Source organism: Amborella trichopoda, chromosome 3, assembly GCF_054954075.1.
Source record: "Amborella trichopoda isolate Santa Cruz 75 chromosome 3, AtrichopodaSantaCruz75HAP2 v2.0, whole genome shotgun sequence".
Lineage (NCBI taxonomy): Eukaryota > Viridiplantae > Streptophyta > Magnoliopsida > Amborellales > Amborellaceae > Amborella > Amborella trichopoda.
Window position 1 is genome coordinate 33,315,411 of NC_142338.1, and position 12,090 is coordinate 33,327,500.

Consider the following 12,090-nt stretch of genomic DNA (forward strand, 5'->3'; position numbering starts at 1 on the left):
AGGCTACGTATGAAATATGGACGATGCATGTGTGAAAGGTGAAAAGTGGTGACCCACTAGCTTACGGGGAGTATTGAAGGCTGGATGGTTCGCCGTTATGGGAGTATGGGTGATACTCACTGGGGAATGATGGATGGTAGTGAAGGGATTCACTGGGGAGGTAATGAAGGTGGCACACACACATTGGGGGCAAGTTTAAGGTCATGCCTCCTGGACCTGTGCAAACCAGTTTAACGTCATGCGTCCAGGACATGCACTATGGTTTAATGTCATAAAGCTTGGACCATGGTTATGCAGTTTAGAGTCATGCAACTAGGACCATGCAGTTTAAGGTCGTGTAACTAGACCTCTACTACATTTTAAGTTCATATGGTTTGGACCATGGTGCTAAGCCTTTTAATATCATGCAGCTAGGATGTAGACTATGGTTTAAGGTCATATAGTTTGGATTGTAGCTATGCAATTTAATGTCATGCAGCTAGGACCAAGCAGTTTAAGGTCGTGCAACTTGACCTCCACTACGGGTTAAAGGTCATATAGTTTGGACCGTGGTGCTAAGCCTTTTAATGTCAAGTAGCTAAAACGTTCACTATGATTTAATGTCATATAGCTTGGACTGTGGTTACACAGTTTAGATTCATGCAACTAGGACCACGCAGTTTAAGGTCGTGCGTCTAGACCTCCGCTACAGTTTTTAGGTCATATAGTTTGGACCATGGAGTTTAAGGCCGTGCATCTAGACCAAGGTTGTGCAGTTTAAAGTCATGCAACTAGGAACAAGACTGTGCAGTTTTGAGGTCATGCAGCTCAGACCATGGTTGTGCAGTTTAAGGTCATGCAGCTTAGACCATGGCTATGTAGATTAAGGTCATGCAAATTAGACCATGGCTATGCAGTTTAAGGTCATGATGCTCAGACCATCATGTGGGTCTCCATGTAGGTGAACCTCCATAGGGAATACGTCTGCGAATAGTAATTTGACTCCATGAGGGTAAAATGGTAGCAGGGGTTTTAGATAGGAAGCAAACTTTAATGAAACAAGTATGACTTCCCTAGTGGTGAAAGATAGAACTCCATGGGGAATAGGCTCATGAAAGGTAACCCAACTCTTGAGGGTAAGATAGCTTGGTGTGAGACGGACCTACAGGGGATAAAAGGGGAAGCACGACCCTAACTCAATTGAGGATCAATGGGCTGCAGTACAGGTGTAATTCCTACTGGGGATGAGGGGAGAGGCCTCTCCTAACACCATTAGGGATGGTGGCAATGGCGTTCTCATTACTCTACTAGGAATAGTGGTGAGACATGCACAGCGGTGACTAAGGTCTAGCATTCACAGCGCTAGAACATGCGTGGCGCTAGCGTGAAAAGTGTAGCACACGCGGCAAAAAACTTGGGAAAACAGGCGGTGCTGGTCATTGAAAACATAGTCCGCGCTAGATCATTGAAAACACAGTCAGCGTTGGGTCTTTAAGAATACAATCAGCATTGGTATTTGTGAACACAGCCGGTGCTGGTTCTAAGAACCCAATCGGCATTAGTATTTAAGAACACAACCAGCTTTGGGTACGAGCTAGCATTCAGGCCTCCAGCCCCAGCCCGACCCGATCTTGGTCTTGAATTTTCATGGTCGACAGTAAACTTTTGTTCGAGCCATGGGTCTGAGGCTTACCCTTCCAGCCCACCATCGTTTAGCCTTCACGGACATGATTGGCATTCTTGGATTTGTGGGGAACACTTAAGGGAAACTTTGCTTATATATGGGGGTAAATCTCCACTCTTACTGTTTCATCAAAGGGTAAAAACTACTAATTCCTTTATTAGCAGTGAGGGTGAGAGAGTTCTCGGTGAGAACTCCAGCAGTAAGATTTTGCAAGGAGTCTTCAGGAATTTGCCGGCAAGAAGATTCCAACTGAGAGGGTAGAACACCGAAAAGGGAAAGCATGGACCTTCATGAGGGTTACTATTACCAGAGTTAGGAAGCAAGGAATTTTGTCGGAGTTTGCTGAAATTCCGACAGTGGTATTTGGGGTACTAAGGAAGGCGTGAAAGGGTGGAATTACCAATAGAGGGCTGCTTGAGAACTTTTGCTGGTTTTTCAGTGATTTTATGGCGAGTGAAAGTGGTTTCTTATATCAGGAAGGAGAGGGAGAAGTGGTTGCAAGGTTTTCAGTTGGTTTTTTCTTTGGTGGTTTTCTGATGAAACATAGGAAGGGGAAAGGTTTCCCAGTGATTTTTTCGGTGGGAAAAGGGAAGTTTCCGGAGAGAACATGAGAGGTCGTGAGGTGGAAAATGGTTACTTAGAGACGAGGGGTCACGAAAGGCGAGAAGTCACTAGATATGAAGGGTCACTAGGAGGAAATGAGGGGCCTCGGGAAGGTGTGCAATCAATGGGGAGACAAAGGGGCTTAGGCCGGAAAACGAGGGGTCTTGGGAAGAGAGGAAGCACGGGGAAAATGAAGAGTCACCGAGAGGTGAACAGTCATAGTGGTGAGGGGATTTAAAATTCAAATGGTGTTGACGCAGTCGGCACTAGTTCTCAGGAACACAGTCGGCGCTATCACAGGATACGTCAGCACTAGTCCTTAGGAACACAGTCGGTGCTATTCTCACGTGGCATTAATCAGTGCCTTTGGTCACATGTGGCTAACAACATGATGCACTGGGTTTTAGTCATGCATGACTATTGTTTGCTCTATCCTATGATGAACGATGATGAGTTGTGTTCTGTTGTGATCATGCATGGTGATGACTGGGGTCAGTGAAGGGTGATAACCCATGGGAAGGCCTGGCTTATGATGCCTGTTGGAAGCCAAGTCATCCAGCACAACAGTGAAATCCATGTTGTTCTGTGGAAGGTCACCCACTGTGAATAGGGTATGCTCTCCATCATAGGTCAGTTCCTTGTCAGAGAAGTCTGCTTTGTATGTTTGATATACTCGCCAGACAAATTGAAGCTGACTCAGAAATGGTTGACTTCTTCTTTTGGCCTGTAACCATCCTCTTTGAGAACACCCGACAGATGAATTGACGCTGACTTGCAAGTGGTTTTGCTTCTTCATCATGATGAAGGCATTTCTTTTTTGCTTATAACAGTCCTCTTATCCCTAGATGCAAGAGCAGCACTGTGGCATCAACTGTCCTCTTTTTTTCCGATGCAAGAGATTTGTAACCTCCTTAATAATGGGTTTTTTGGCTTGTAACTCCTTCTAATAAAAGAGTTAAACTTTGTTTCAACTGTCTTGCATGTTTTTCTTTTTACTGTCCTTTTAACTCTTTGCTTTTTCACGTCGAGTCTTTTTAACTATGCATCATGGGTAGTATTTCTTTAGGTATCGCCCATTGGTAGGGGGCGTTGCCTCCTCTCCATCAGGATGTGCAAGTATGTAAACTCCATTTGGCGAGACCTTTTTTACTATAAAGGGACCCTCCTACTTGGGTTCACACTTCCCTTTATGCTACCCATGCATAACAATCAACCTCTTGACTGCTAGAACCAGATCCCCACAAGCGAATGAGCAGACTTTGACTGACTTGTCAAAGGACCTCTTCATTCTTCCCTGGTTGAGTTCAAGGTTCTGCTGAGTCTCCAACCTCTTTTCATCGAGTGCATCTAATTCTTGATATGGAAGTTTGACTCACTCATCTTCGGTTAGTCCTTGGTGTACAACGACATGTAGCAAAGGGATTTGAATTTCAAGAGGTGAAACTGCTTCACCCCCATAGACTAGGGAGTAAGGAGTAGAATAGATGGCATTCCGTGCGGTAGTGCGATATGCCCACAAGGGTTCACGAAGCTTCTCATGCCAATTCTTCTTTGTCTTTGATACTGATTTCCTTAAAACATTGCACAAGGTCTTATTGAAAGCCTCGACTAATTTGTTGGCTTGAGGGTGGTACGTAGTCAAGTACTTTCACTCGAAACTAAATAGGTTAACCAAGCGATCGATGTGGTGACTTCTGAATTGAGGGCCGTTGTTAGATATAATTCGGTCAGGCACTCCAAACCGGTATATGATATGATGTCGAACGAAATTCGACACTGTGGTCCCAGGAACTTGCTTAAGAGGGACCGCTTCAGCCCACTTGGAGAAATAATCTGTCGCAGCTAGAAAAAAGACATGACCCATTGCTGAAGGCGGGTCAATAGGCCCTACAATGTCCACACCCCATTGTGAGAAGGGCCATGATGTCACTGTAGGGTGTAAGGGTTCTGAAGGCTGATGAACAAGGCTCGAGTGTATTTAGCATACCTGGCAATTTTTAGCATAGTTTAAGGAGTCAACAATCATCGAAGGCCAATAATACCCCAATCTATGTATCCGTTCATAAAGCTTGGGGTGGGACTGATGCATTCTGCAAATGCCTGAGTGTACTTCTTCAAGGACCTTATTTGCTTCTTACGCGTACACACATCTAAGAAGAATATCATCAAATGGTTGTCTGAAAAGAGCATCCCCTTCAAGGAGGGTATACTTGGTAGACATTAGACGTACACTATTACGCTCGGCATGATCCTCTGGGAGTCTACCATATCTTAGAAAATTAGTGATGGGCTCTCTCCAGTCTTCTGCCTGCTCAAATTTTGCGCATATTGGGTCGAAGAACTCCAGTTCTTGGTTTTGAACCTTAGCTCCCTGACCCCATGCCATTTCATGTTCAGTCTTCTTTTACTGATAGAAGTGCTCCGAATGGGTAAGGAAGGCACTCCGGGAAGAGATTTCTCTCATCATCTACTACTACCTATGTTCTTAGTTCAATATGTCTCCACTCTACCCCCCAGACAGGCGTGGGTCCTAATGAGGATAACTTAATTGTAGTTCCGAGTTTTGGGAGTGCATCGGCCTGTGAGTTTAGCCTCCTAGAGATGTGGCTCAAGGATACATCCTCAAGCTGGGCCATATAAAAGTTTGCAGTATCATGATAGGGCTTGAGAGTGTCCTTTCTTACATCCTAGATCCTTTCTTACATCCTAGATCCCTATAAGCTGGCAAATGACCAACTCAGAGTCGCCATAGATCTTGAGCTGCTCCACGTCTTGATCAAAGGCTATCTCCAATCCAATTATAAGGGCCTAATATTCTGCTTCGTTATGAGAACCGGCCTCGACGAGAGAGAAAGAAAGTGGCAATAATACTCCTTTCAGAGTCAGGAATATCACTTTGGCGCCTACTCGATCAGATTGGAACGCTCCATCGAAATACATCTCTCGTGCATAAGAAAGTTTTGCACATCATACTTCTTCATCGGGGAGGTCACTTGATAAAGGGGACTCCGTTGGTACGGGGTGTTCTGCGAGGAAATCAGCCAAGGCATGGCCCTTGATGGCCCTTTGTGGGACAAATGTGATGTCAAATTCCATCAGCAATAATGCTCGCTTAGTAAGGCATCTTGATAGGCATGGGCGTGTCATGAAAAACTTTATGGGATCTACCCTCGATATAAGTTTTACTTCATGACCAAGCAAGTAGTGGTGGAGCTTTTGTACCGTGAAGATTAAGGCCACACACATCTTCTCTATATGGGGATAATTCTTCTCGGCCCCTATCATGTGGCTGAGATAGTACAGTGCGATTTCTTTCCCTTCATCATTATTCTATGTCAATAATGCCCCGAGTGACTCTTCTAGTGTGCTCATGTACAGGATGAGAGGTTTTCCAAGTACTAGTGTAAAGAGCACTAGAGGGTTGATCAAATAATGCTTGGTGTCATCGAGGGCTACTTGAAATTCTTCATCCCAGAGGTATCTTTCTTTAAAAGGTGCGTAAAGGGTTTATAGCAACCTGAGAGATTTGAGATGAACCTACTGATGTACGCCAACTGCAGTTTAAGAGAGCACAACTCTCGTAGTGTAGTTGGCGACGGCATTTCTTGGATTGCCTTGATCTTGACTGGCTCAACTTCCAGCCCTTGGTGTCTAACAATAAATCCCAAGAAATTTCCTGAACGCACGGCAAAAGCACATTTCAGCGGGCTCATTTTAAGTTGTTGAAGGTGTAACCATAAACATCTTTCCGAGGTCTCTCATATGAGCGTATTTCTCTTTAGATTTTACCACCAAGTCATCTACACAACATTCGATCTCCTTGTGCATCATATCCTTGAAGATGGCTGTCATTGCCCTCTAATATGTGGCACTAGCATTCTTCAATCCAAAAGGCATCATTAGCAGAAGACCCCTTTTGGAGTTAAGAACACGGTGGCTTCCTAATCTTCTGGTGCCATTAGTATCTGATTGTACCCGAAGTATCCATCCATGAAGGAAAAGATCTGACAATGAGCCGTAGAATCAATGAGCATCTTTGTGAATGGTAACAGGAAGTCATCCTTGGGATTGGCTTCATTGAGGTCGTGGAAGTCGATTCAAACCCTGATTGGGCCGTTCTTCTTCTTGACTGGAACAACATTTGCTAACAACTTTGACTACATGACTTCGCAAACGAAGCCTGCTTATCTGAGTTTGGTCACATCAGCATCTATCTGCATTTCGAGGTCAGGCCTGAACCTTCTTGATTTTTGCTTGAAATTTTTGATAGAGATATCGATGCCGAGATGGTGAACCACGACATGAGGATCTAAACTAGGAATCTCATGATATTGTCAGGCAAAGACATCTCCGTTTGCTTGAAAGAATATAGTAAAATTCTCCTTCACTTTCGATGACATATTTGCTGATATGAAAGTGGGTTTGGGGTCGACTTCATCTCTTAGATTTATCTCCTCGAGCTCATCAGTTGTGGCTTGTCTGCCTTCTTCCCATTCTTCTGGGGCTTCTAGCAACTCTTCATCATTGACCTTAGAGGTCTTTCATTAATCTCAAGTGTAGAGACACATGATCCTGACATCTCTGCCTCTAATAGGGCTCCAGAGTAGGTCATGATTTCTTCATCTTTCTCAAACTGAGGCACAAAAAGATCATCCTTGAATATGGACATCGTATCCAGCTGTGGGAGTTTAATTTGAAGGTTATAGGGAAGTTAAGAGTCAGCGATTGTGGGATGAGAAACACCCTCGTATGAATAACACGGTCTTTGAAAGGGTGTCAGTAGTGTTTGTCCCATGCTGGCTGATACTTCATAAACTTGTACCATGTTGCAAGATTCCTGAGAATAGAAGCTTTACCCCCTTGATTCTCTCAAAATCTACTCAAAGTTAGGCTCAGGGGGCCATTGGGAATTCTTTGATTTTTACTTCTTATGGTTCTTTGAAGAAGATGGCTCTGCTTTGGCTCGAGCTGCCAATGCATCAGCAACTGTTAAGAACCCAGCTGCCTAAGCTAGCGTCTTTTTCAACTGCCTCCATTGCATCCTTCTTATATTGGTTCCTTCAAGTTCTTTGTCAACGGCCTCGAAGTCTAGACATTTTAAAGTTGTACCTGCAGGAGTCATAGAAGAGGAGTGATGAGAACAAGAAGAAGAAGAAGAAGAAGAAGAAGGAGAAGGGTCAGTAAGTGAGGGACTTTTAAGGTCGTTCCCCTCGTCGGACCGATCTAAGCAGCCTTTTGCATCATCACTAGAATTAGACATGTGCAGGGAGTCTTTTAAGTCTTTCCCCTTCTTGGACCATTGGGGAGTGCTTTTAACACCGTCACCCTCATTGGACATACTCCGAGTAGAGGATGACTCAAGTACATCCTCTTGATGGGGTAAGGAAGTGAGGAAGATCATATCAGGGATGAAGTCCTACAAGGTCGGCAATGGCAGAAGAGGCCTGAGAAATTCCTGCTCAATTGGAGTTTGAGCAGTCTTGTTTCTCTAGAGAGCAGCCCTTGGTGCCCATCTTCTCTTGAATTTCATTGGCAGCGGTTGATTCGTCTCGCTAGGTTTATGAACTGCCCTAGCTTAACAAACTGCTTCTCACCTTAAGGACTTGAGTCTATTCCACCCATGATGGAATATTCATGGTTGAGAGGTTGAGGGTTCAGTAGGATCTGAGTCATCTTCACCAAGGACTTGTGTCAGGAGGTCCCCTTCTATTGGTGGAGTAGTGGTTTGGGAACCTTTCTCTAGAATGTTGTAATGGCATCCTTGTATTTTCTTTGCGATTATATCATGGAAACTGAAGCATTCGCTCAAGTCGTGGCCCCATATATGATGGTACGGGCACCAATGGTTCTCAGTTCCCTGAGCGAGGCATCGAGGCTGTCTTGCGAGTTTTGGTGTGACAAGGCCTTCTTGAAGCATCATAATAAACAAGGCGCAAAGGAGATCAGGCTCTTCATCTTCCACTTGGACTGTTACTGTGTGGGAAGCTTCTACCGTCCTTAATGCCTTTTTTAGCTCTTCAAGGTTTATCTGGCCCTTCTGAATCAAGGTCTCGATAATGTCTTTTAGCATGTAGCAATCCTCTGTGGGGTGGTTGATCTTTCGATGGTAAGAACCATAATTTTCCTGGGTATCGAGTCCAGCTTGATCAGGGAACTTGGCCTTTAGAAGCTCGATCATGTTCTGTTCCAGCAATAATCGGAGTAGTGCAAGGACTCATTCCTTCTCTAAGGGGTAGACTTTATTTCAATGCCCAGTCTAATAATCATCCTGATTAAGGTTCGCTGGTGGGGGTACTCGGTTGTACGACTGTTTTTACTTGCCTATTTGAGGCGCTTTCGCTATGTTTACCCCTTTGGAGAGATCCAAAGTTTGGAAGGGAGCCTTCTTTGGATCGCTTAGTGACGGCTATGCTGATTACTCCTTTTGGTTGGTTGCCCCGAGTATTACTCCGAGAGCTACCATTGTTCTGATTGTTTCCTGATCTTGCAGACTATTGTCGTGACCCGCCATGGTGGTGTGATATACTTTCTATGCGGACCGACTTGGAGATCAGCTCAGACATGGAAGTCGGATTGGATTCCTCAACATGTAGAGTAATCTCAGGTCGCATGTTCTGCACAAAGGTTTGAACCGCTTCCTTCTCAGACATGGGATTGGGATGGCGAGCGGCCAAATTTCTCCATCTTAATATGCATTGATCCACAGGCTCATCGGGATCTTGGGTCAAGGTGAGAAGCTCGATGGCTTGAACCTCTCTCTCGACCTCATAGAAACGCTGGTGGAGCAGTTTCTCCACTTTCGCCCATGTATTGAATTTGGGGAAGCTGAGCATACCACTGAAAAGTCGGGCCATCGAGGGTTTCAACAAACTGATGGAGAAGGATTCTACACTCAGCCACTGTCTCTCAACATGTTGCTTGGAAGTGAGTGATATGTTGATTCGGGGAGGTGGTTCCATTGAACAAGGGAAACTTCCCTTTCTTATAATCTGAGGGAAATGACACCTAGTCAATGTATGACGGGTATGGTTTTTGATAAGGCGTTGCACCCTGTATTCCCGTAATTTGTCTATTCTTTAAGCTATGGGTCACCATAGCATCGATATCTACCTATGAGTCGGGGTGGGGGACAAAACTGCCATGTGAGGCAGAGGGAAGGGGCTGCCTTAGAGGTGTATCATCAGAGTGGTGGGAATCGACCTCATCGTTAGTCGATTGTCATGAGGCATCTATGAGATCAATCTTCTTCATCATTGCGTGCACCATGTCTTCAAACTTGTTCATGCTCTCTTTGTGAGATTCACTAGGCTCGTTTACAATCATTACACTGACTGTTTCTCCAGGGAAGTCGGCCTTAGTTGCAGTTGAGGGCTTCCGGGCTTGACAGGTTGCATGTGGCAGATCGGTCTGCAAAGGAACAACATGCCCCGACTGGACTCGGTCTTGTATACTGATCACGTGAGGACCGGTTCTTGACAATCTTGGGGCCGTGGCTGTGGAGTGCCTAGGTCATTTTCTTCAATACTAACCATTGCGCATGGTTCAAGGACTTCTTCTTCAGGCTTTGTCATCTGCAGTGGGTAGAAGGGGTTCAGGTGAAGAGGGTCATCAGAGCTGGTTGCCCCGACTATCTTGGTTGCTTCCTTAGTCAGAATTTACAGACCCCTATCACGTTTGGATTTGAGGTTTTGATAGACCACATGCCAGATCTGTGATCGAGACTAACTTCTTTTATAAGAAAGAGTTGTTTCCATTATGTGAAGCAACGGGTGTGGGCCAGGAACTGGGATCATCTTAGGTCGGGGAGGATGAAGGACTTGATCTCCTATCAGATCTTTTCCTCGAGCTCTCATATGGCCTTCAGAGACATGACCAAGATGACGGGGCTGGCTCAAGATGCTACTCTTGGGGAAGGTCTTCGAGTACCATGATTGGAGGTGCTTGCTTGAAGAAGGAGAAGCAGGCAAGAGAAGGGTTGACTCATGATGGTGCCTAATTCTGAAGCGAGGGGTTGTCGCTGATGGCGACAAGTGTGTGCCCCTTGAAGAAGGATCACGGGTGACTTGGGGGTCAGCCACGGCTCGAGCAGGTGGTCCAGCCTTAGGAGGCAGAGAACCTCAAGCAGGTGTTTGTAAGAGAGCAAGTGGAAGTCTGCCCCTTACAGGGTGCACTAGTGTGTGCTGAGTAGGAGGGCGAGGAGGTCATCTTCCATGTACTAGGGTTGACATAGTGTTGGCGTTGCCTCGAGTAGTGGGATGTAAATGAACAACGTATGCAGGACCTAGCCTTGGGAGGCCTAATCTTGGACGTTGACTCGAGGTAACATAAAAGTTGCCCCCTGAGGTGTGGCTCTAGTGGATGACCCACGGGCCTTATAATGTGTGCGAGAGGTGGTGCCCCAAGGTCTCCTCCTCGATGTGTCGAGCCTCTAAGGGTCAAGACTCGTGATGGTGTAGGAATGTGGGGGTAGCCTTGCGCCACTGAGGTAATGACAACTTCTTTACCTTTTACAACAAGGGACTGGGCAGCCTTCCAGCGTACCTTAGCAATACGACCTATAAGTGACTTGCTGTGAGTGGCAGCAAATGTGCTACTAATGCAGGGAACCTCGATGGAAGTTCCACTAGGGAAAGGAGAGGGGGAGTTATAGATCTTGAAGTCCCTCCTCACGCCTATATAGGTTAAGACCTGGGAGCTAGACGCTGGGTCTTTGCTCAAAAGGAAGGTTGGGAACAAAGCTCAAGGACTTGTTCCCAGGGAATGCTCGCAAATGTGGGGATCAGGAAATCCCTGATTTGGATAAATGGGTTAAGAGTCAGCAGCCATGTGGTGTGTGAATACAGAGAAACAATGCAAAAACTAACCAAACAAGAATGACCCGATGAAGGGGTAGCAAGTCCCCAGTGGAGTCACCAAGCTAGTTAAGTGCTTCGATCTCACCCTCCGGATCTAGATGATTGGGCGGCATGCATCTCGACTTTCGAGGGAACCCGGGACTTTGAGATCGCTCTCTTGAGAATCTCGCTCAGGAGCGAGGGCAAATATATCAATCCATGAGAGAGGAATTTAAGGTAGGTTTTGGACTTACTTGGGCTGGCTCGCGTGGGTTCCCTCTTAGATCACAAAGAAAGCCCCCTAGTCGTAGAACTGATTCGGAATCGCCTCTCTTGGCATGTATTCTCTTGTTTCTACAATCACACACACATGGTTAATTTTACAAGACAAGTAGGCCGAAAGAGACCCCACCTTGTCTTTGAACAAATGTACATGGACGTGCACATCCAAAAGAAGAAAAGGGTAAGAGGGTAAGTAGAAGAGGAAGAAAGAGGTAGATCAAAGGAATTTTGACTAGGTGGCAACACTAACGCAGCAGCTAGATCAGCAAGTGATTGTCTCAGTGTGGTAGCAAGATAGGCATGGTAACTAGATCGGCACAACATAAATACTACTAGACGTCAGAACGATCATCAGCCAGCCTGGCACAATGGCTAGCCTATGGTGGCAGTAAGGCAGGCACGATAACTAACACCAGCTCAACGATAATACTACCAGATGACAAGACTACCATGGCAATGTTTGTCACAATCTCTTTGTTAAATGAGAGAGAGAAAAGAATGAAGAGAGAGAAAGAGAAACATGCACAATACTACCGATGTCGTGCATGTGAGAAGAAGACGACATGAGCAATGATGGAAAAGAAAAAAGGGAAAGTGGAAAGAGAATGAAGAAGAAAGAGAAAGAAGAGAGTAAGAGAACATGGACAAGGATGAGAAAAAAGATAGGAGAAAACATGGATGACGATGAGCTCCCACCATCCATGACAA